At 43.5% G+C, this 26,269-nt stretch overlaps 1 long non-coding RNA gene across 2 annotated transcripts in view; it reads left to right on the top strand.

The window, feature by feature from the left end:
• The window catches only part of LOC140897000 (uncharacterized), a 47,848-nt gene extending 30,341 nt beyond the window's left edge, over positions 1–17,507 (top strand). For both annotated transcript variants that reach the window (XR_012154661.1, XR_012154660.1), the window contains exons 3-4: positions 10,792–11,020; positions 13,297–17,507. This is a non-coding gene — a long non-coding RNA (uncharacterized lncRNA). The remainder of the gene's footprint in view (positions 1–10,791; positions 11,021–13,296) is intronic.
• Positions 17,508–26,269: the final 8,762 nt, after the last annotated feature.

Below are 26,269 nucleotides of genomic sequence, written 5' to 3'. Positions count from 1 at the left end.
CACATACAAGTAAGAGAAGGTTTTTCTTTCCAGTCAGTAACATATGGGTTGTCTCATCTATCTGGTTTGTCCTTTACTTTATTCTAAGCTGAACCTGGGTCACTTCTAGAGACTACACAGATGAGCAAAGCTTCTTATACAGGTTTAATTACAATGGGGCCGATCCTGCAATGGGAATATGCTCTGCGGAGTGGAGAGTTAGGCAATAATAATAACTACATTTTCCATGTTGAGAGCACTGTTTGTTACAAACTGAGAAAGGGATCATTTAAATACATCAATAAAATGCAGCCACCTCTGGGGCAAAACACTCGGTTGTTTAACAGCACACAGCTACAATACTTGCCAGTGTAGGGCAGGAATGAAAAATACCATGTACAACAAAAACTGCAAACAGGGAATTTAAGGAGGCAGAATATAAATGACTGCTTTGAAATTTGCTCAGGACACTGGTGTTAACACCCGAATGTTAGGGGAAAGGCCAAGTGTCATTTAATACAGATGATGACAGTGGGAACATTGGTTTTAAATCTCAACTAAAAAAATAACAGCACCAGCAGCTGAATGCCCCTGCAAACATACTGAGCCACTGACTGAGTACTGACTCCGAGAAAAGAGGGCTACCTACTGAATTACCAATCCCATTTCTGGCAGCAACAGGGGTGTTGTTTAGAAGTCTCCCATCCACATACTGAGTGTGACCACCCACAGACAGTTTGTAGGAGGTGTCAGGATCACCAGCACTAAGTGGAAGGTTTCTGGTGCAGCAGGTCTCTAGGGGGAATACTTAAAGCTATTACTTGCTGGCTGCCTTATGTACTTCACTTTTATTGATCTCTGACTTTCTTCCCCCAGCTTATTTAAAATAGAGGTGGGCTGAAATGACTCAGATAAGCAAATCTCTGAATATGGGGCATAACCTAACTGTGAGTGGTGAAACAAAGCTATTTTGCACGTCAATAGTGAGTTAGGTAGCTTGGGATAGTCATCTAAACCAACCTTAATGAAATCTAACACAGGAAGGAGTCTGTAAAGGCCCTTCATTGGTTGAGAAGCTGTGTCAGGTGATCTCTTTAAAACTTGTTTTCAGCCATTTCAGTTTGCCTCGGATAGAGAATAATGGACTAAATTCAGAGGTACTAAGCAAAGAGGTGTAAATTACACATCCGTGAGTGGGACTAAGTCTGTGTAATTTGGGCTGTAGCCCACAAAAGCTTATGCTCAAATAAATTTGTTAGTCTCTAAGGTGCCACAAGTACTCCTGTTCTTTTTGCTGATATAGACTAACATGGCTGCTACTCTGAAATAAAACAACTTAGAATCCCACACATATAACCTGTAAATTACACCTTATAATAATCATACCTAGCTCTTCTATAGTGCTTTTTATCTATAGATCTCAAAGCACTTTAACCGCCTTATATGCTGCTGACTTTGGCCCAAAAGCTAAACTAAAAATATAGTGTCCAAAACTTAAGAACTTTAAACAAACTATTTTTAGATATTTTGGTGCAACTTAATAAAACTTTGCACCCCCTTTTTGTTCACCTGTCTCCACAAATGTTTGGGGAATGACTGGCTTTTATGTAAAAGCCTATATTTGCACCCAAACTACAAATAGTTTACCTACATCTCTTTAGAATGTTCTTGGCTGCTGTGAATGCTGGTTCTTTCTGCTCTTTACCATTATTATTTTCTCATTATGGATCAAATGCTGTTCCTATTGAAAGTAGTGGCAAAACTCCCATTAACTTCAATGGGAGAAAGATTTGGCCCCATAAAATAATTCTTCATCCATAAATATAATGCTCCCTAGACCTTGTATTTAACACAGAGGCTGCTACCCACTCACTGGCATAGCTCTCCAGAACTGTTACAGCTTGTAAGACTCTCTCATTCCCAACTCCAAGGCCCCTGAACTGGATCATATATCCTCCAACTTAGCTGCTCTTTGGTTCATTTGACTCTCCCATTATTTTGAGAAACATCTTTACTATTGTCCATTAGGGAAATCCTGGATGAGATTATTATGCAGGTTTGGGCTAACAATCCCTCTGGATCTGTCATTATGCTTTCTAGGACTTTGGAAACCCAGTGTGAGTTGAGTTAAAGCACACAGGCTCATATCTCAGATGATCTATGCTGCTCATCACGTCATCCTCCAGTTCTGCAACACAGCTGCAGCCTATATGCTGGGAGCAGCTGCGTAGCCCATACAGAACACTCTACTGAGACATGTGCATGAGATTTGGGGGATCTTTGGCTACATTTATAGTGCTCCTTGGCCTGCAGACTGTTTAATTTATAGCTGGTTGATTTTTCTTCTTCTTCAAGTCCCCACTAAAACCGCACTTCTTTCAATCCTTTCCTGCCAGTGCCAAAAACACAAAATACATTTTAAATCAAGTCCCTGGAATAGCAAGAGATGTGCCAAGCCAAATATGACCTTCCCCTTTTCTTATTCCTTCTCCAGTTCTTTGCCTGTCCATTAGTTCAGACTGTAAACTCTTTGGGGGCAGAGCATTCTGGTGCTTATCTGCAAAGCCCCCCACTCATCTATAGAAAAACCACGACAAATAAGAATAATAATTTGATATTGTTGACCAGGAAAAAGTATATGGGTTAGGGCTGGTCTCACACTGGAGAAATGTCCCTTGTTTTTCTAGTGCTTCAGTATGGGCTCAATTATGGCTTTGCCACAAGCTCTGTATAAGGCTAACCATGCTGTTGCACTGCCCCAGGACCAGACTTGGGACCTGAGCCCTTTACCTGGCATAGATTACCTGCCCTGCTGCCCCAGCTGAGTTCTGCTGGCCAAGCCTCCACCCACCCTCACCCAAATACGTGGGACAGAGTGTAGCGTCTCTGTAGAGACTGCTCCAACTGCTTGCCTACCTATGCGAGCAGTGTGCAGTGCCGTACACTCTGTTACTTTTTTGTGTGGGTACATGAGGTGGCTCAGAACTGAGCCATATATAGCAATTTGGAATCTGTTTGTTCCAAGCGCTATGTCTACATTCCCTGTGCTATCCTATGGATAGATTCTGGCTTACGGCCATGTTGCTATTGCGGAGGGGTTGATTGAAAGAATTCTTCATAAAGACTTCCAGCATGCACATTTGATACTAGCAGCTCCGCCATCCTTGGGAGAACTGGCAATGTGCATTCCCCTCTGCAATGGACCACCCTGCCAACCAGTCCCCTCCCTTCCCACCTTCCCAACCCTTCCTGTCCCTTTTGGGAAACTCTAGCCAAGTCAGGAGACTTTCCTATCACAAAGTGCTGGGGTGTTAAGTTTAAGGGTCTGATCTTCTAGGCCCTCTTCATGTAGAGCAACCATTTGCTTCAATGGGAGTTCCACGCATGGAGCTCACGCCCTAAAGAATCGCAGAATCACATCCTAAAGCCAGTTTCACGGGAACCAGGCTTTGCTGCTAAGCAGCAGATGTCACAGGAAGGAGAGGTGCATTCTGGGCCATTGGCAGCTCCTCCCAAACCATCTCATGGCAGGAGAGAAGTTGCAGGCAGGTGATAGTTGGGGATCTGATGATTGATTTGCCCAGTGTGTATGGCACATACTGCTTGCTGTCTTGGGTGGGGCCACCCTTTTTGGAAGGGAAGCCAAATATTTGGTGGCTCCAATCTCAATACATCCTTCAACCACCTCTGGTGCCACATGAATTTTTTCAGGACTACGTAATGGTTAATGCACTATGCTTTGCATTATGGAAAAGAAGCAGATAAAAAAAATCAGTGGCATACTTGTAAAGTTGTTTTGCACTTAATTTCACGTGCATTTTTAGAAACCCACCCTTCTCTGCCTTTCACCCCCCCCCCCCATTCTATTCTTGGAGAGTAAAAATTGGGATGTACTTTGGAGCTGAAAGTAAAGTCATAAAGAAGTTTGCTCACGTTCCCCGACACATGAGATATAGAGTTAATTAAAAATTGTTCCCTGTACGACAGGTTTGTTTCACTGGAAAATGTCACTGATGTAAGGCTGTTCTATTCCTGTTGCCAACTACATTGCATTGACTCCATTATAAGCTCCCCCTGCCACGCACACACACACACACATTTTGTTACTTTTCTTTCTATAATAAACAAGACAGATCGTGGGTCCCAATGCTTTTTAGGAGATGGTGCATTAGGATTAGCTGAATTGGGGCAGCCATTTTTTCATCCCCAAATTCCCTGTTTATCTGTGGTTCTACAGAAGAAGTTAACACTTCGCCCATCAGATGCACTGTATACAGGAGATACTGGATCCTACGTACACAGTTGCTATTACAATATTTTTAATTAACTAAATAAATTTTAAGAAAACAGTTTTTGCAGAATAGTTGCCTCTAGCAACCGTAACCATCGAGAATAATCTTCATCTTCTAAAGGGAAGAAAATTCTTACACAGGGCTTGTCAAGGTTCCTCCCCCACTCTGAACGCTAGGGTACAGATGTGGGGACCTGCATGAAAACCTCCTAAGCTTATCTTTACCAGCTTAGGTCAAAACTTCCCCAAGGTACAAGATATTCCACCCTTTGTCCTTGGATTGGCCGCTACCACCACCAAACAAATACTGGTTACTGGGAAAGAACTGTTTGGAAACGTCTTTCCCCCCAAATACTTCCCAAAACCTTGCACCCCACTTCCTGGACAAGGTTTGGTAAAAAGCCTCACCAATTTGCCTAGGTGACTACAGACCCAGACCCTTGGATCTTAAGAACAATGAACAATCCTCCCAACACTTGCACCCCCCCTTTCCTGGGAAATGTTGGATAAAAAGCCTCACCAATTTGCATAGGTGATGACAGACCCAAACCCTTGGATCTGAGAACAATGAAAAAACATTCAGTTTTCTTACAAGAAGACTTTTAATAGAAATAGGAGTAAATAGAAGTAAAGAAATCCCCTCTGTAAAATCAGGATGGTAGATACCTTACAGGGTAATTAGATTCAAAACATAGAGAATCCCTCTAGGCAAAACCTTAAGTTACAAAACAGATACACAGACAGAAATAGTTATTCTATTCAGCACAATTCTTTTCTCAGCCATTTAAAGAAATCATAATCTAACGCATACCTAGCTAGATTACTTACTAAAAGTTCTAAGACTCCATTCCTGGTCTATCCCTGACAAAAGCAGCATATAGACAGACAGAGACCTTTTGTTTCTCTCCCTCCTCCCAGCTTTTGAAAGTATCTTGTCTCCTCATTGGTCATTTTGGTCAGGTGCCAGCGAGGTTACCTTTAGCTTCTTAACCCTTTACGGGTGAGAGGAGTTTTCCTCTGGCCAAGAGGGATTTTAAAGGGGTTTACCCTTCCCTTTATATTTACGACAGGGCTAACACCCTGTATAATACCCTGTTATTATATAACACCAAAAGACGCTATTGTAGAATTAATGGAATGTGGCCTGTGCTCCAAAGGAAATGGGCATTCATTTCATTATTGCCTTTAAGCAGTGTGCAGATCTGTGCCTTATTTTTTCCAGCCAGGTTACCAAGTTTCAGTCACAGGATAGAGGGAGACCTGGACCAGGCTGGAGGTAGATTCTGTGAGTTGCTTTCTTCCATCAGAGATGTGCTTCAGATTGTATCATGTAGACTTCACCTCCAAGGAAAGCACTTGGGCTCCATCTACACCATAAGGACTTCTGTGCTTTTTAACCAGACCTTGACACCTTCATCCAACCCCGTTGCAACAAACATGGGTGAAATGTATCCACACAGTACTTTTCTTCACAGCATAACCACTGGTCGACTGAGCTTGTGCATCCACTCCTACCACCTGTCTAAGTGTAAATGTATCAATGCATTCTGGAAAAATCTGAGCAGCTATCCCATGCTGCTTAAGCAGGGAATTGTGCCCAAAGAACATGCTCAAAGGGTTTCACCAGCATCATGTGGAACATGCATTCTGGGATGTCCTGCTGCACTAGGAGCTGGAAGGAGGGCCTTCCCAGCTACACAGTCACAGTTTGGCATCCCATATATTAACCATGTTATGTGTAGGCACAAGCCAGGTTCACTGGCATTGACAATGATAGGAGAGCTAGGTCTTGAGCAGCACTCAGTACAGATGAAGGGAGGCAGCAAAGGTGGCTTCACACCACTTTTACATACCCTGCCCCCCCAGTCCTGGAGCTGGCCATGGGCTAGTTTGACTTCCACACCCCACCGAGCTTCCCACAGGGCTAGGCCATTGTGAATATAATAATACCTTTCGTCTTCCTTTGGAGGATCTCAAAGCACTTTACAAATGTTAGTGACTTAATCGTCCCAACGTTCCTGTGAGGTAGGGAATCGTTATCCCTAGAGACTCAGCAGAGGCTAGGCACAGTGTAGGCAGCTTTAACGGGAACTTTTCCATCCTCACCCCCATACTCGGTATATTTAGCCCTGACCTAGAAAGACCATCCTTTCTAGGGCTGAGTTGTGATTCAGACAGTCTGCTTACTAGCTTAGATGTGAGCCACAGCTGAGTAGCGACTGCCAACTGTGCCGAATCAGATCTGATTAGAGGTGGGAGAAAGCTTGAAAAACAACATACTCAAGCAAATGTGGTGTGCTTGGAGCATGTCACGAAAATTATATTTAAGTTCATTGTGATGACTTAAAAAAATTCAAACAATCAGCTCTTCCCCACTCCACCCAAATAACCCCTCCCTGTCTTTGATGGGAAAGAACAGATAGCCAGAGTGTTGCTATTTTGAATTGCAAAAAAGTAGAATAGGGGAGAGCATATGTATATGTGCATCCTGCTACTACTGGAGATGTATATGTATATGACATATGTATATGGGGGAACGTCCTTTCTGCCCCATTCAAGGAAAGAAAGAAAGAAAGAAAGAAAGAAAGAAAGAAAGAAAGAAAGAAAGAAAGAAAGAAAGAAAGAAAGAAAGAAAGAAAGAAAGAAAGAAAGAAAAGGACTTTTTTTCAAGTTCCTTGAGATTTAGGGCAGACTCTAGCTTTCTATCATGGAAAAAAAATTCCAGTTTTACACCAAAAAATGGCAGCCCAAAATATGTTCAAGAAATTGTCCTAAGACATCTAAAAATGGATCAAAATATGACTGAGATCAAGTTGGATTTCAGCATGCATACTCCCATTCATTCTGTGTGAAAATCATAGAATTATAGAATCGTAGGACTGGAAGGCACCTCAAGAGATCATCTAGTCCAGTCCGTTGCAGTCATGGCAGGACTAAGTATTATCTAGACCATCCCTGACAGGTGTTTGTCTAACCCACTCTTATGACATTGCATAAAAACCTCCAATGATGAAGATTCTACAACCTGCCTAGGCAATTTATTCCATTGCTTAACCACTCTGAGAGGATGTTTTTCCTAATGTCTGACCTAAACCACCCTTGCTGCAATTTAAGCCCATTGCTTCTTGTCCTATCCTCGCAAGTTAAGGAGAACAATTTCTCTCTCTCCTCGTTGTAACAACCTTTTATGTACTTGAAAATTGTTATCATGTTTCCTCTCAATCTTCTCTTCTGCAGACTAAACAAACGCAGTGTTTTCAATCTTCCCTTCTAGGTCCTAGACCTTTAATCATTTTTGTTGCCCTTCTCTGGACATTCTCCAATTTGTCCATATCTTTTCTGAAATGTGGTGCCCAGAACTGGACACAATACTCCAGTTGAGGCCTAATCAGTGCGGAGTAGAGCGGAATAATTACTTCTCGTGTCTTGCTTACAATACTCCTGCTAATACATCCCAGAAGGATGTCTTCTTTTTTTGCAACAGTGTTACACCATTGACTCATATTTAGCTTGTGATCCACTATGACCCCAGATCCCTTTCTGCGGTACCCTTTCCTAGGCAGTCATTTCCCATTCTGTATGTGTGCAACTGATTGTTCCTTCCTAAGTGGAGTACTTTGCATTTGTCCTTATTGAATTTCATCCTGTTTTCTTCAGACCATTTCTCCACTTTGTCCAGAACATTTTGAATTTTAATCTTATCCTCCAAAGCACTTGCACCTCCCCTCCCAGCGTGGTATCATCCACAAACTTTATAAGTGTACTCTCTATCCCATTAGCTAAATCATTGATGAAGATACTGAACAGAACCAGGCCCAGAACTGTTACCTGCAGGACCTCACTTGATATGCCCTTCCAGCTTGACTGTGAACCACTGATAACTACTCTCTGGGAATGGTTTTCCAGCCAGTTACGGACCCACCTTAGAGTAGCTCCATCTAGGTTGTATTTTCCTAGTTTGTTTATGAGAAGGTAATGTGAGACAGTATCTAAAACCATTAAGGTCAAGATATACTACATCTACTGCTTCCCCCATCCACAAGGCTTGTTACCGTGTCAAAGAAAGCTATCAGGTTGGTTTGACATGGCTTGTTCTTGACAAATCCATACTGACTGTTACTTATCACCTTATTATCTTCTTCTAGGTGTTTGCAAATTGATTGCTTAATTATTTGCTCCATTATCTTTCTGGTACTGAAGTTAAACTTACTGTTCCGAAATTCCCTATGTTGTCCGTATTTCCCTTTTTATAGAATGGTCATATATTTGCCCTTTTCCAGTCCTCTGGAATCTCTCCCATCTTCCATGACTTCTCAAAGATAATTGCTAGTGGCTTGGATATCTCCTCACTTTAGCTTCTTGAGTATTCTAGGATGTATTTCATCAGGCCCTAGTGTCTTGAAGACATCTAACTTGTCTAAGTAATTTTTAATTTGTTCTTTCCCTATTTTAGCCTCCGTCCAATACTTCATTATGTTCACTGGCATTCTTTTTGTTAGATGTCCAATTGCTATTAACCTTTTTGGTGCAAACAGAAACAAAAAAGTCATTTAGCACTTCTGTCATTTCCACATTTTCTGTTATTGTTTTCCCCCACTATTGAATAATGGGCCTACCCTGTCTTTGGTCTTCCTCTTGAGTCTAATGTAGTTGTAGAATGTTTACTTGTTACTCTTTATGTCTCTAGCTAATTTAATCTCATTTTGTGCCTTGGCCTTTCTAATTTTGTCCCTACGTGCTAGTGTTATTTGTTTATATTCATCCTTTGTAATTTGACCTTGTTTCCACTTTTTGTAGGATTCTTTTTTGAGTTTCAGATCATTGAAGCTCTCCTGGTTAAGCCAGGGTGGTCCTTTGCCATACTTCCTATCTTTCCTATGCAGTGGCATAGTTTGCTCTTCAGCCCTTAATAATGTCTCTTTGAAAAACTGCCAACTCTCTTGAACTCTTTTTCCCCTTAGACTTGTTTCTTACCTATGAATTCCCTGAGTTTGCTAAAATCTGCCTTCTTGAAATCCATTATCTTTATTGTGCTGTTTTCCCTCCTACCATTCCTTAGAATCATGAACTCTACTTTCAAAATGAGGGTTGTATGCAACAGGCACTGAGCCACAACTACCAACCACATCCAGACTGCGAGTTGGACTCCAACCAGACATCCAAAGGTGAAATCTTTTCTTCATGCATATGAAAAAGCAGGAGGAGATCCAGATGGTCCTTCTAAACTGTTCTGGTAATACAGTCAAGAGAGTGAAGCAGGCAAATACAGCATATCCCAGACTGGAGAGAAGAGAACATGAGAGACTAAATGCAATGGTTTAGCAAATAATTATGGGTTCTTTATATGGACTAGGATTTGTAATCTACCTTCATCCACATTTCTTTTCACAGTTTAGAATTACAATGCAAAGGGGATCACAGGGAATCATAAAATAATGTCCTGCATTTGACTGCAGTGCAGACAGTCTCTGAGGGTTTTAGACCGTCCATTTGATACCCTTTTCATGAAACATTTACCATGTTGTACCAAAGTGTTCACTTCATTGTACGTTGGCGAACATAACACACAGGCTGTTACAGGCAGGATTCTTGCAGCCATTAAAAGCTATAAGTGAAACTGACCAGAATAGTTTCTCCTTTTTTAAAATTCAGTTAAGTGCGTTCCTTGAAAATTACCTCCATAATAGATTCGCCACACAATAAAGCATCAGAGGGAGTTGTGAAGTAATATCCTGCATTTCAGTGAACGACACAGGGTCTCTGAGGGTATGTCTACACTTCAATGAAAGACCTGCGGCTGACTGGGTCAGCTGACCTGACTGGCAGGCCTCAGGCTGCAGGGCTATAAAATTGCAATGTAGACGTTTGGTCTTGCTGAAGCCTGGGCTCTGACACTCTGCAGATGCTCAGAGCCCGGGCAAGCCCAAATGTCTATGCTGCTATTTTTAGCTCTGCAGCCTGATCTGAGCCAGCCTGAATCAGCTGACTCTGGGCTCAGTGCTCGGGGAGGGGTTATCGCAGTGCAGACATACGTTCACTTTGGGTGGATACATGTGCTTTTGTTTTCTAGGTTCTATACATTTTGCCTTAACTGGATGGAGGAGGATAGTGCTGTGATGAAGGCATGGAACTGAAGTTTGAGGAGCTGTGGTTCACCTCCCAGCTCTGCTACAGGCTCTCTGTGTGACCCCGGACAAGTCACTTAATTTCTCTGTGTTTCAGTTCCCCAGCTGGGAAGATAATACTTCCATTCTCCTACCCTTTGTCTGGCTCTCCCATTTACTTTGTAAGCACTTCAGCGCGGGCGCCATGTCTTATCATTTGTTTGCCCAGTGCTTGTCACAATAGGGTCCTGATCTCTGTGGAGCGCCTAAATGTTACTGTAATATACATAATTAATAATACCAATATGGAGCTTGTGCTTAGTTGAATTACAAAACAAAAACATATTTTTGGACTTTGGCCCTTATTACTCCTTTCAAAGGTATAACACCAACCTCAGCCACTTCTTTTGCCTTCAGATATCAGATCTTAACTTCCTCCTTTTCCTTGGAGAGCAATGTTGGGGCAGCTTTGGAGAATGTTACCGAGGGGAGCTGAGAACCTTAGCTGCACATGGCCCTGCCTGAGACTCAAGACCAAACATCTCCTCTCTCCTTTGAGGAGAGCTGCAGCTCATGTTGCAACATCCAGATGCAATGTCATAGTCCAGGTCCTCCAAAGTTTGCCAGAGTCCTCCACAAGGAAGAGGTAAGTTACAACCCAATAATGCAAACAAAATAAATACATATTTTATCCTGGGTTTTTGGCAGGAATAGAACCACTATGCGGCTGTCTTTGTACACTATAAAGCAGCAGGAAAATGCCCAAACACCATTTGTTGCCCCCATTTGTTCAGCTTCCTCATTTCTTTGCTGAGAAGCAGCATGGTTGAGTACAATGAGCATAGGGTTTGGCATCAGGAAATCTTGCCACTGCCACTGACCTCCTATATCACACCTCCATGTTTCAGATTTCCTGCAGGTAAAACAGGGATAATAATATGCATTTTCCTATTTGCAAGGGGTTGTGTGGGTTAACTGATTAGCTAATATTTTTACAGCATGTAGAGAGAGCCTGATTCTTTGACTATGTAGGGCCCACTTCTCCTCTTTCATGCCTGTAATTCCATTGGAGATACTCTTGATGTACACAGGTGTAAGTGAGAAGGGAATCAAACCCATAAAATGCTAGATAAAAATCAAAGTTCACTTTTAAATGCACATGATATCCCAGGTCCTACATAGGTCTTTAATACAACTATTAATTGTACAGATAAGGCAGGTCTTTAATATGATCATTCAGACTCTCACACTCCAAACTTCCCTTTCTAATGAAGTGCTCAGGATCTCCCTGTCCTGTTGACTCCCTTATTCACTACCCTTTATCCCAAGTCCTGATAGTATGAACAGCCTTGACGTCACTGAAGCAGGGTTCTACTGGGAGTGATTTGCACATTCTCTCCACCCAAATATACTGGGTCTCAATGTTTGTTTGTTCTGATCATATAACTTTCAATGAAAAATAAGTTCTGAAGAGTCAGAGGCTGACCCAAAGCCTCTGGAATCTTCACAGAGTCCAGCTCCACTCAGCAAAGCACTCAAGAACATGTTTAACCATGTGCTTAAGTCCCTTTGATTTTGGTGGAACTTAAACATGAGCCTCTGCAATTTGTTGAACAGGGATGGAGCGCAGAATAAGTGCTTAAGATTAAAATATGTGCTTAATGGGGCTGCGGTTAAGCATTTGCTCAAAGGCTTTGCTGAATCAGGGCCCAGGAGCACAGGGTGAAAAGAAAAAAAATAAAGCATGTTCATGCAGAAATAATCAGAAAAAAGGCACAGGCACTTGGCGGCTTTTGAGCTTCATTGAGTACAGTATTGCCGAGATATGTTTTGTGTGTCTGAGAAACCATGCTATTCAGCAGCGCAGAATCTCTCTTCCCTCTTCAGCGCTGACGAATAGAAAAAACACAGCATGCAGTCCATTATTCTGAAGGAGCCTTAATCATTCCTCCTCACGAAACTGCTGCTCCATTTGACTGACAGGCTTAGAAGCAATCCGGATAGTGAAAGAAGAAGAACAAAACCAGCCCCATTTGGTTGTCAGGCTGTGGGTACATTCACAAAGCTTTTATCAAAAAAGAAAAAAGAAAAAACGTTGTTGCCTTCTTAAACCACATCTATATTAGTGAGATGAGTGACAAGCTTAAGGGGAAAATTATAAATCTTTCTTTCCAGCTTTTCTGTTATTGCCCCGCCATATACATCTATTATTGCCCCGCCATATATTGCCCAGCTTCCATGGAGCGGTGCCACTAAACACGCAGCAGACAGACACAAGCCCTGTAGTTAAGCTGTGCTTGTTGCCAGACGAGTCTGAGGTAACAATAAGTAAATTAGTAGTAGTTGCCCAGTGGGTTCTTTTGTTGCCCCTTCTGCATCTGGCAATATCATGGGAAGCTGTAAGTGACTTAAATAGTGCTTTGCCTCCGCTCATTCATAGATTCCAATGCCAGAAGGGATCATTGTGATGACCTAGTCTGATCTCCTATATAACACTGGCCAGAGAACTTCCCCAAAATAATTCTCAGAGCAGATCTTATAGAAAAACATCCCATCTTGATTTAAAAGGCATCAGTGATGGAGAAGCTGCCATGACCCTTGGTAAATTGTTCAAGTAGTTAATTACCCTCCCTGTGAAAAATGTCTGTCTTACATCTCCAAGCGCTTTACAAAGGGGGCGTAAGTGTGATTGTCCCTATTGACCAGCTGAGAAAGCTGCAGAGCAGGTTGGTGAAGTGACTTAGCCAAGGTTACACAGCGAATCAGGAATAGAACACAGGTATGTGGACTCCCTTCAGACTGGAGCATGCTGCCTCCCTTGGATCAGGTGTTTGGCACTCAGAAAATGTGACCCAGTTAAGTAGTTGTACAGACGAACCTTCATTTTACTTTGTTTTCTTTGCTGCCCATCCACCTGCCCAGGACACAAGAACTCTGGGGCCTGTGACTCCAGAGCCCCAACTTCAGGAGACTGCCCAGCTGCCCGTGCAGAACACGAGAAGACACCTGTCTGCAAGGCTTGAAGAGAACATGCCTAGCCACCTGATACAGGTGCTCTGGGGCCTCCGGCTGCAGAGCTGTGCTTCAGGAGATCACCTGCGAGCACAGACGCGCTGGAGTTCTTGACCTGTGGCTGGTCAGCACCAACAACAGAAGAAACCAGTGCTTCCCATCCCTTAAAGGGACCCATCTCTGCCTTCAGTGAAGCTAGCACATCTCCCTAGCAGAGGGACATCCTTCCAGCTGGCTCCAAGGGAAAAAAAGAAAGGAAGATAATGAAACCATGTGTCTCTTGGGACCACAGAAGTAAAACGATTTATGTCAATTAAAAATAATTTCTTTAGTCCCAAGCTTTCCTGCCCCCGCAAGGCAGTATGTTACTGATATTGCCCTTGGAGACAATCTATGTTTGTAATGTATGTGTTTATACCTTACTCATTTTCACTGTGTGTCTCCTGCATAAGACTGAATGTAGACTATTGAATACCAAAGTCAAAGAGACACTGCAGAAAGAGATCCCTGCTCAGGTTTTACTATCTGTGACCACTGTACTTCTGTTGATAGTAGCCTAATTACAGACAATCCTCTTTACATGCTGACATGCAATGTTAAATTGTTCTGCAGGTGAATGAGTGGCTATAAAATTTCTCTGAGTTCTCTACAGTCATGTAGTCTTACTAACTGGATTTGTGAATGACAGGACACAGTCTAGAGGCATAAATCTATTTAAAATCTGTCCCTGACTTCCCATCACCAGAACCACTAAGTACACAGTGTTAAGGGGTTCTTGGGAAGAGGGACCTAGGGTATGTTAAAAAATTAAAGAAATATATTTTAAGGATCCTGCCTGGGTTTTGAAAATTCACCTTCCAATGGTTTATCATTAATCAAAGACAATGATGCATCATTACAATTCAAAAGGGGAATGGGGAATAAGAACATAAGAATGGCCATACTGGGTCAGACCAAAGGTCCATCTAGCCCAGTATCCTGTCTTCTGACAGTGGCCAATGCCAGATGCCCCAGAGGGAATGAACAAAACAGGTAATCATCAAGTGATCCATCCTGTCGCTCATTCCCAGCTTCTGGCGAACAGAGACTAGGGACACCATCCCTGCCCATACTGGCTAATAGCCACTGATGGACCTATCCTCCATGAATTTATCTAGTTCTTTTTTGAACCCTGTAATAGTCTTGGCCTTCACAACATCCTCTGGCAAGAAGTTCCACAGGTTGACTCTGCGTTGTGTGAAAAAATACTTCCCTTTGTTTGTTTTAAACCTGCTGCCTATTAATTTCATTTAGTGGTCCCTAGTTTTTGTGTTATGAGAAGGAGTAAATAACACTCTTATTTACTTTCTCCACATCAGTCATGATTGTATAGTCATATCCCCCCTTAGTCATTTCTTTTCCAAGCTGAAAACTCCTAGTTTTATTAATCTCTCCTCATACGGCAGCTGTTCCATAGCCCCTAATCATTTTGTTGCCCTTTTCTGAACCTTTTCTAAGTCCAATATATCTTTTTTGAGATGGGGTGACCACAGTATTCAAGATGTGGGTGTACCCTGGATTTATATAGAGGCAATATTATATTTTCTGTCTTATTATCTAGCCCTTTCTTAATGATCCCAATAAGATTAATATCAAGATTAATAATCTAGGTGTTGCTGTGCTGTTTTGCAAGCAGGGTATATACAAGTAATATAGCCCCAAAAGGTGAAGCCCTCAGATCCTTTATACCATACACACATTAAGTAATAACAATGTTAATTTGGGGTTTTGTAGCTTCCTTCATCTTGAAAGATCCCAAAGAGCTACAAGCTGCTGACCAACCACAGCGCTGAAATGCACCTTCCCTGGGGTGGAGGAAGAGAAATATTTGAACAAAGATTCAGCAGAAAGAGGAAAACATCCTCTTAGTTATCTGGGATCTTTAATGTAGAAAATAGATAAAAGACACAAAGACACAGTACCCTGCACCCAGTTCATTTACCTCAAGATGATGAGAGGCTAAACTGGTTAAGATTTGAACCTGACAGTTCAATCCTAAGGGATTTGACTTTTCAGATTAGGGGCTATATTTTTTAGGAGGTTTTGAGCAAGCAGAACTCCAATGGAAGTCAGTGGGATCAGTGGATGCTCAAAATCTCTGAAAATCAGGCCCCTGTTGTCTAGGCATCCCTTCCAATCTCAGTTTGGTCTGTATTATAGAAAGATCTGCAAATATTTGCCTTTTCAGATCTCTTCTTCAAATGGAGCAGGATCTAGAATGTGCCACCATTACCTGGAGCTTTGATTGACTCCAGTGATAAGTACAGTATTAATAACTTCTGGTAGATGACTAATTGGTCATGGATGTGTGTTCTCCCCATTCCCATGGTAGGCAGAGCAATATCTGTTGTGAATCACTGAGCAGTATGACTATTAGAATTTAGCAATAACAGTGAAATAACAGATCGCCCACTAAGAAGCAGGCACTGCCAGAAGTTACAGTGATGCTAGACAGACTTTTTCAATCCAGCCCCCAAAGTCCCATTTGAGATGAGCGTAAAGATTAGGCTTATCTTCCACAAAATATGGACCAATACACACTAAGGTTTTTCTGGCACCTAGAATATTTTAACGTGTCAGAAAGAAATGACTGTAGCTTAGTGCGCAATGTTTAATTCCCATCAGCGACTTTGCTACCCTGTTGGCTCAATTTACCTGAGAAAACCAGCATTGCTTGTACAAGCCAATGCACAGATACTGGAGAAGATTAAAATAGGTGCTTACCCTGTGCTCTACCTGGTATCCAAAACTCAGTCTACCTTCTTCCTACTTCTTTCATCGCTCTGCCAGGGGATGGGCTAGCTCACTTTGCCTTATTTCAAACCTGCTCAGAGAGTGTTGCCTCACCTCATACTTTGAAACGTGTTGGGTTCACCTTCTCTTTTGGAGAGGGGCTGTGAAAATGAGAGTGGAGATAGGGGAAGAGAGAAAAAGAGGGTGAACAGACAGCAGGTGGAGTGAAAAACTAGCACGAAGAGACCAAGGAAAAGAGCGGAGAAGGAAAGAGAGAAATACTAGCGGACAAAGCATATGCCGTATGTTTGTCTCAGGTTAGCATTTGGAGGAGGGGAGACGAGGCAGAGAGATAGCAGCACTAGCATGTGCCTCTAGGTCCCTGTATTGGTGTGGTCTTCAGGATTGCTCTCTCCCCAACTTTTGCAGCCAAGCATTGTTAGCCACGTATGCCACAGGAGGCTGCGGCCTTCTACTGTTAGGGTTAGATTGTGTCACATAGGGAGACCCCGGAATAGGGCATGGTGCAGAGCTATACTGCCACAGGACTGAAATAAGGATTGTACCTCAGGGAATTCATCATGGTTCAGCTTTTGGGCCAGGGGGGCACATGGTCTTGCTTCCTCCCCAGCCAGTTGGGGGTATTTTTTGCCCCTGAGGATGCATGGAAGGAGCAGTCCCTGTACTTACCCTAGGAGCTGTGTGCCTGTGGCTGGCAACGTGGAGTGTGCCTCAGACTCCGCAAGCTTGGCCCAGCCCAGTCATCAGCTATCCTCAGCCACAATAAAAAGTCTGGAATCAAAGCTTAGCTGGCAATTTGCTGAAGATGCCTGGGGCAGAAAAGAAACCAGTTCACTCCCTTTGTGGGGGGGAGCATTGGCGCTGCACGGCTGACAGCAATAGACATTTGGGATGGGGTCCTTCTCCCACAGAAGTCAATAGGGAGTTTTGCCATTGGCGTCACTGGGAGCAACGTTAGGCCTCTGTATCTGTCAGCAGACTTTGCCCAGCTGTCGGGGGAAAAGAAAATTGCTGGGCTGTAATGGGGGGTCATTTTTCCCATCCCCTTCAAGTCCATTTTCAGACCATCACCACATTTTAATGAATAAAAAATTGTGATTTTTAAATCCATGCAGATCTGCTGTCCCTGCCAAGCCTGTTTTTCTTCTCGAAAGACAGATGGACGTACTCACATTATGGTGGTTGTTTTTTGTGTGCCGTATATTTTCAGTGATGTTCATGAAACTAGAATTAGTGACACTAATAATGACAAATCAGAGGGCTAATGTTGTTTAACCCTGTTAAAGTGTGTTATTACATTTACATGTTCCCACAGAGTAAATGCTGTTTGGCTCAGACATATGTCTTGCTATCTGTTTATTTTTATGAATCAGAAATGAATCAGCAGTCAGTCTAAGAGAGTCCTGTAGATTTATTTGTCTCATATACCATTTTGGAAGGGGGAAAAGGGCTTTAGGATTGTCTTGCATCCGCTGGAGGCATAAACATACTATGAAATTAATATTAAATCTAACATTGTCAAGGGTTGATCTAAAGATGCTGAACTATATATAGATTTAGATGGCGCAGCTCTTGGTCAGAATAGGGTGATATTCTTTCTTAGCCCGGGATCAGAACAAAGCCAATGCATCAGTTAAGTCCTCATAATAGAACTTATATGGTACATAGACCTTGTGCTGCTGACTGAGTTGCAGCTGTTTGTTATCAGTTACTCATAAAAGTAGTCCCACTCAAGCCAATGGGACTTCTCTTATAAGTAATTGCCAACACAATGGTTGCATGGTCGATCACATAATATGTAAAAGTCCATTGGAAGAGGATAGTTTAGAAATAGGAAATAATTACACACCCTTTCCCAGGTGCACCCCCTGCACACATGTGGGAACTTTTTGATAAATATTTTGTTTTTACCAACATTTTTTCTTTGAAAATGTTCAGGTTTTCAGATAAAGGCAAAGGACTGCTTGAAGAGGGCTATCAAGGACAATTTGGGTTATTAGCTCCCCTTCTCGAACCTATGTCGTCTTTCATGTTATTTGTAAAATATTGAAAAGAGGTGTGGGCATCTCAGGTGGCTTTTTTTAAAAAAAATACATTCAATATGCTGCTCCAGAGATTTGAAAAGAAAATTATGTAACAGGAAAAAAAACCACCCCTCTCCCCTACAGTGCTAAACATTCCAACAGCTACAGAAGGTGATTTAAATTCAGCTCAGCAGCTACTGTTCCAGCCTGGATGTTTTAAAGTCAGTTTATTTATATTTTAACTATGCAGTCTCCCATAAGGCACGGTCAAAGTCTTTAACACAATCGTTGGCATTAGCCATTTTCGTCATCTTCTTCCCTTTCCCCTTATCGAGTGTACTTTGTTTCCTGCAATGGTTTATAGAGACCATCTGCACCTCCTCCTGTGTTCTCTCAAGCATGGAGATAAGATTTCACCTTTGGATGTCTGGTTGAAGTCCAGCTGGCAGACTGGATGTGTTTGCTGGTTGTGGCTCAGTGCCTATTGGATGCAAGCACTAATCTCACATGGTAGTGATGGGAGAACCCATGTGAGAGCCACCCTTCAAATTCAGCCTGAACTCTGTGTTCTAGGGCCAATAATTTCAAACGTGGCTGTCTAAAATTAGGCCCCTAGATCCGTATTTAGGAGACTAAAAAATGGCCTGATTTTTCAAAGGTGCTGAAAACTTGCAGCTCCCACTGATGTAGAAATCTGTGGCAAGACTCACATCCCACTCAGGAAAGCTGGTACACACCCTCCCCTTAGCCAGCTACAAAGCCCACATTCAAATTGCTCTCTTGGTTTTCAAAGCTCTTTATACCAGCCATGACCAAACTGTGGCTCATGACTCTATTACAATTAAAGTGCGACTTGCGGAGCCTCCCACTCCCCCCACATAATTCTCTTCCTTCCAGACTGCGGGGCGGTGGGTGCGGGGGAGAGAGGGGAACTCAGGGCTTCTGCCCTGCAGTGGGATGGTGGGACTAGGGGCTTCTTCCCTGCGGGGGGAGGAGGAGAGTCTAAGGGCTTTAGCTCCGTGCCCCAGCAAGTGTCGCCACGTGGTGCCTTGTGCATGTCTTGAGGCTCTTGAACTTCTGAAGATTACTGTATGTGGTTTGGAGGGTCAGTAAGTTTGGCCACTCCTGCTTTATACATTGGATGTAACCAGCTTCTCTGTTCTCATAATTGCTTACTCCCTTGCTAAATCAGTCCATTCCACACCATGCTTTCACGCATGGAGACAAAGCCCAGCTGTCTTATTAACTGACAACAGTGCCGTTGCTTTCCTTGATCCCTTTCGAACAAACGGAGTGAGTGCCCATAATAGTGTTTGACCTCATCAAAAGCAGGAGGGGCCTGCCAGAGACACTCCTCTACCTTATCAGCCCATCTAGTCCAATAGCCTGACTCTGGGGCAGTGGACAATACCCAGATGCTTCTGAGGAACAGCAAGGATAAAAGCCTAACCCATAATGTTTCCAGCCAGTTATGCAAAGGGGTGGAGCAGAGAGTTCCTTCTTGACCTCTGGAGCGATCAGCTCCTTTTGCTCTGAAACATGAGATTTGACCCAGGCATCTGCAGATTTCCCTTTCCTTAGCTATAATTTCCAGGAAACATCATCATAGAATATCAGAGTTGGAAGGGACCTCAGGAGGTCATCTAGTCCAATCCCCTGCTCAAAGCAGGACCAATCTCCAATTTTTTTTGCCCCAGATCCCTAAATGGCCCCCCTCAAGGATTGAACTCATAACCCTGGGCTCCTCCTCTCCTTGGACAAGGTCCCCGGCAGAGTGGCACTCAAACAAGACTTAAGCTGGGATCCTTGTGAAGCAGCTCAGATCTTGGATGATCCCTCTGGTAAGGGCACAGTAAGTCACTGGGTATTATAGCTCCAACATCAAGATTCCAAAAGATTCCTTGGATACTGCCCAGGGCACAATAGATCCTCTATCTCCCCAGACTTTTGGGGACAGACCTTTTATTTTGAATAGATTGCCTCTGTTTCCATTCCCTTATTTATCTGGACCTCGCACTTTAACACAGGAATAGCAGCTGGGCACAAAAAACAAAGAGAAACCTGAGTCCCTGACCTCTTTCTCCGACTCACAGTCTGTATAGGAAAAAAAAATCTAGCAAACGGAGAAAGCACTTTTACAGATTGTCTCTTTGGCTTTTCTACCACATCAAATAGGCAGAGTAAAGATGAGCAGTTTCTTTTGCTGCATGGGATGACAAAAAAAATCAGGATAAAAATATTCACAGAAGAAAGAAAGAAAAAGACAAAAATTCAGCATGAAAGGTGTTTCTTTGGCTGCTTGGGGAGATGCAGGCAAAGATCAGAGGTGGGTTTTCATTGTACAGTCTTCATGTTGGGTTTTTGAAAATCGTTTTGTCTCAGTAGATCTCGGGCCCTGTTTGCAGGTGATGTGTCTCTGAAAAGAGAAGAAAGAAAGAAGAATGCAACCTTTCTAAATGCTTCCTGCATCTCCAAAGACTAGAACGTTTTTGCAGCATCTCCCAAGAATGCGAAAAAACACACAAATCCAAACAAAAGCCCTCCTTTGGTTTCGTACGTCTGGTTCACAGCGGATTTCCCTTTCTCACCATTAGCTGCTGTGCTTTTACAAAAAGAAAAGGAGTACTTGTGGCACCTTAGAGACTAACCAATTTATTAGAGCATAAGCTTTCATGAGCTACAGCTCACTTCATCAGATGCACGCATCTGATGAAGTGAGCTGTAGCTCACGAAAGCTTATGCTCTAATAAATTGGTTAGTCTCTAAGGTGCCACAAGTACTCCTTTTCTTTTTGCGAATACAGACTAACACGGCTGTTACTCTGAAACCTGTGCTTTTACAGAGTCTCGGCTGCTAGCACATCACATTACGCCCGCTAAGACTGATGCCTCCTAAGAACACCACCAGCCTCAGAGATGGAGACCAGACTTTTTATTTTTTTCATCATTGTACACTGAACATGACAGGAAGCAGTAACATGGCGGAGGAGTAAGAGTTATTCATGATGTCCTCATATTCAAAGGTACTGAGTACTCATTGACATCAGTGGCTAGTGGGCATGCTCAGCACTTCTGAATAGCAGGCGGTTAGTATTCAGCATTAGTCTAGACCGCTTGTGTCCCGTCAGAGCGGTCTCTCTCACTGAGTCTTTAGATGAGATACAGCAGTGAGCCGTGCGCTTGTACTCTCCCTTAGCTCCCATCTACTCTGTGGCTTCCTGTTAGTATCCTGACTCGTCCTTCAGCTCTCACCATGGCTCAGCCTCTCCCTTTGTTAGCTCATGATACACTGGGCAAGGCTGCTGTTGGCATACCTCTTCCGTGCCCTGATAGGTCCCATGATGGGATTAGTCTTTTCTGAATCATCTGAAAAAAAGTTTTAGCTGTGGTGTGTGTGTGTTTGTTTATGAGAGACAGAGAGATGTAAAAGTGTCTTACTCCATGTAATCACTTCCTACAGTGCACACAAACTTATCTGGATGCGTTGGGAACAGTGTTCCCAACTTCACGACTTTAGTGTGAGTCTCACAATCTCTGGTGTTTTTATTAAAGTCCCATCTCCTGGGCTCATGTGATTAGCTCAGAATTTTAGATTTCTTTTGAAAGGAAAAAAGCAAGTGTCTAGCCCTCACAGGTGTGGAGAAAAGCTAGAAAAATGTGAAAAAATGTCACCAAACAAAAGTGTCCCTTTTTTCACAGTAATTTCTAATTCTTCAACCAACCTGAAATCTAAACGAGATATTTGCAGCCCAGCTCAGCCCTCAGAACTGGATGTACAGATCACATTGAGTCAAAGCGAGTTACATGGGTGGGTCTGAAGGCAGTTTGGAACCTTTAAAACCAGCATTTGTGATTGCATTATATGTGGAAGCAATAATAATACATAAGTTACCATAACAATACCTCAATATTGTGCACACATAAATAGCTAACATATCATAGGAAAAAGGAATACTGTATCCCAGCTGGGTGAAAAACATTTATCCCTGGAAGGATGGTCCATTTAAGCAGATGATGAATGAATGAAAATGCTGCAGGAGGAAATCTTTGCCAGGCTGAAGGTCTTGGCATATTATTTATTAGAATTCCATTGCAATGTAACCTCATTCAGACCTGCGAGTAAGTGACTGAGCATTGGGTTGGCTATACTCTAGAATACAGCCCAGCACCTGCTGGGGTGACTGGGATGCTTTCGGGCCATGCAATAAGGTAGCATGCAATCTCATTATTATTATTGATCATGTTTATTATGGTAGTGCCTAAGGGCCAGCCAAGAATGGGACCCCATTGTACTAGTTGCTCTACAGACAGAGTAGCAAACAGTCTCTACATAAGAACAGCCATCGTTGATCAGAATAATGGTCCATCTAGCCCAATATCCTGTCTTCTGACAGTGGCCAATGCCAGGTGCTTCAGAGGGAATGAGCAGAATAGGGCAATAATTGAGTGATCCATCCCCTGCCACCCACTCCCAGCTTCTGGCAGTGAGAGGCTAGGGACACCCTGAGCATGGAGTTGCACCTCTGACCATCCTGGCTAATAGCCACTGATGGCTTGAACTTATCTAATTCTTTTTGAACCCTGTTATAGTTTTGGCCTTCACAACATCCCCTGGCTGTGTGTTTGACAGGTTGACTGAGTGCTGTGTGAGGAAGTACTTCCTTTTGTTTGTTTTAAATCTGCTACCTCTCTGCCTTGAAGAGTTTACCGTCTAAATAGACAAGACAGACACGGGGTGGGGGGAAAGTGGGATAAGATCTAAGCAAAGTGAACAATGTGATGGCAGCAACCTTTGTGTTGGTGCCATGATTTTAGGAGGAGATCAACCAAATGGAGAGGGGACATTGAAGGGAAGGGGGCCGAGAACAATAGTACATGGGAGAAGACGATAAGAGGGACAGGTGTGAAGGGAAGTTGAGTTGAGGAGACTGGGAGGGAGAGAGGGAGAAGGTGGGAGGAAACAGCCACTCAGAACAGGGCAGAGCAAGTCCAGTCAGAACTGTAGACAATTCTCTGAGAGCTTGTCTTCACCACAGACCAAACTCAGCCTCAACTGCCAGTTTTTCCCTTAATCTGCCCCATGTTCCACATCTACATTTCTCTGTCAGTGGTACATGGCAAAGGTCATCCTGAGCTATAGGGAAGACTGCAAGGGAGCTGTTAACGTGCATTGCTACCCTGAGGTAACTGCATTGGTAATGAGAGCCATGGGCAGTCACAAGGATTGAGTCATGTTGGTCTGCCAATCCCTTCCCATAAGCCCTCTGACTGGAAATGGACTATCAGTCTGTGTCTGCATAGTTCCCTGCAGTTGGCAGTTTCTCCAGCTTCACACAAAGCTCCATGTTGCTGTAGCTGAGACCCCAGCTGAAAGTGGGGAAATCGAGGCAGATAAGGAGGATTTCATGTGTGATGCCTACCCAAAGGTGAGAAAAGCCCAAGTCATGTGTGCAGCAGCCACGAGGCTGCTGCCTATAGTAAAGGATCCTTTTCTGAAAGTGGCCATGGATACTGGGGAATAAGGGACTTTGACTTGCAGCCCACATACAGGTAGGGCAGAGAGTGGAATCTGTCCCTGGGGAAGGAACACAGGGTTATCCCAAAGCAGGGAGATGGTTTCCTCATCTACACAGGGGTAGAGGGCATGCCAGGAAATGAATTCCACAGGCCTAGACTACTTCCTTCCACGAGCCCCAGGCTGGGCAGACATGTGCCACGATACCCTGGAAATGTGAGTTCAGAGCAGCACAATGAGTTGTGGCACCCTGAATCTTGGGATATGTGCCCAGACAGCTGCCTGGTTTGTCACGGCTAGATACGGCACCATGGCAGACAGAGGTCGTGACAGTACAGTAATGTAGTTGTGCTATCATGGGTTAGGTTACCGTGGGGTAACTTACCCCATGCTTAGCATTATGCAGTGAAGGCATGGCTTGAATGTCTTCAGGTCCCCACTTCAGCTTTTTCTGCAGCCGCTCCCATCAGTGCGTGACTTTGGCTGGTTCCTCTCTGCAGTTTTCCCCAAGGCCACAGGGCTGGGGTATGTAAGTGGGCAGTGGGAGGGAAAGGAGAGACACCACTTGGGTCCTAGTTTCCCCAAAGTAGGGTGGGGAGGAATCTCCGCTGCACTGTTCTGAGTGTGGAAGTGTGGGGGAGCGGTGGCCCTGACTGGGTGCCATTTTACCCCCTCTGTTCTTCCCTCTCTCTCTTTCTCCCAGGGTTTTTACTGGCTGGAGCACCCTTCTGAAAGCTCATGCTCAAATAAATTGGTTAGTCTCCAAGGTGCCACAAGTGCTCCTTTTCTTTTTGCAAAGACAGACTAACACTGCTGCTACTCTGAAACCTTCTGATTCTGGGGCTGCTCTAGTTCACGGCATTCTCTCCCCTGCCACAAGCTGCCCTGTAGCACAAACACCATCGGGACAGCCTCTGTAGCCAGCATCTGTTGGAACTGGTGAACATAAAGAGCTCTTGCCCCATGCCCAGATCTGAATGTCAGCTACCCTTTTTTTATTTTTCTTCCTGTGCTGGCATGTCCATGATTAATCCCTGGTCATGCATAAAGTACTTCTTTACAAAAGACTATTGGCCCTGCTGACAGGTTTTTTCTAAGGTAGACTCTTTGTCGTTGTCAAACTTTTTGCTGCTTTAATCCCACAAGACATTTTGTTTAGAAGTCAGGTATCTAGAAACCATGCAGTCCCTTTTCCCTTCAAAGAATTCTTCCCTCTCCACTGGCTATAATGAGATAAACTGCTCTTAATGCAGAGCGGAGCAGAATACTGAGTTCCTTGAGACAAACTTGATATGAAAACCTTGCCCTACTTTAATCACCACATCTCCATTATCTTTGTTCCTCTGGCTGACAAAATATCGGGTCTCAAGTATCCTGGGTTTGTACTTATAGAGTTCTCAGCCCTTTTATTTATTCCCAGCACAACTGGGACATTGGGCCAGATTTTTCTTAGGCTATTTTACTGCTGTTATAAAAAGAACTGAAGTTGTTTTTCTTCTGTTTGCTTTGATAGATACATTCAGCAGCCAGAGCCTTTGTATAGGAAATGCAGGAACACTGACAGTCAAGGTATTTTATTTTTGTATTATCATTTGTTATACAGAAGGGTTAAAAGGCCACAACCAAGATCAGGGCCCTGTTCTGTTAGGCTCTGTACATATACATTATAAAAGATTGTCCTTGCTCCAAACTGCCCACAATCTAAACCGATAAGACAAACAATGGGTGGAATAAGGGGATACAACATATAAGCGGAAGATGGGAAATCAAGGCATACAGAGATTAAATGAGTTGCTGACAATCCCCCAGGAAGTCTGTGACAGAGCGAGGAATTGAACTCAGGTTTCCTGAGTTCAGCCTAGGGCTTTACCCACAATACTAGCCTTTCTCCTGAGCAAATCCTTAAAATGTTGAGTGTGATTGTATATTTTTTCTTTTCCTTTCCACTAGTTGCAAGTTACCTCTTCACTTCAAACTTTCCAGAGTGACTGGAAGGACAGAAACTCAATGGAAAGAACTCAATCGTTCAGCTCATGCAAAGTGTCCAGCAAATATAAGTAAAGGGGGACAAAAAATGCATTGTACAGATACTATTTTGAAAGGAAATGCTGGAATTAAATGAGAACAGCAGATAGGTGCATCATGCGGAGAATAAGTTAAGTGAGCTAGGAATAGCATGGGCTGTTGAGGTCCAGGAGTTAGCGTGAAATCCAAGTTAACAGGCAGGGTTCTGTGGCACTCAAGGGGAAGTAATCCTCTTTTGTGGGTTAGCAGCAGTGCTTCTCCTCAGCCATTGCTGCAGTTACAGGACTGTCTCCATACCCTTACAACTGCTCCGCCACCTCCAGGGTGGGAGGGTTCTGATGGTGGATGCGAGTAATGGTAGATCCACGGAACACCCCTCTCCTGGTCCCCCACACAAATCCCTGAGTCCTGGGATAGAGGGAGGGACTCACTGCCGATCAGAGAGATTGCAGACCCCTGTGGTAGCATGCCAGCTTCTTGCCCCCGTCCTCTGCAGTGGAACACTACCAGTTCCACCGCCTCTTAGG

The sequence above is a fragment of the Lepidochelys kempii genome, chromosome 13 (assembly GCF_965140265.1).
Source record: "Lepidochelys kempii isolate rLepKem1 chromosome 13, rLepKem1.hap2, whole genome shotgun sequence".
Classification (NCBI taxonomy): Eukaryota; Metazoa; Chordata; order Testudines; family Cheloniidae; genus Lepidochelys; species Lepidochelys kempii.
Note: the sequence above shows the minus strand (reverse complement) of the source record. Positions and strands in the feature narration are given on the sequence as shown.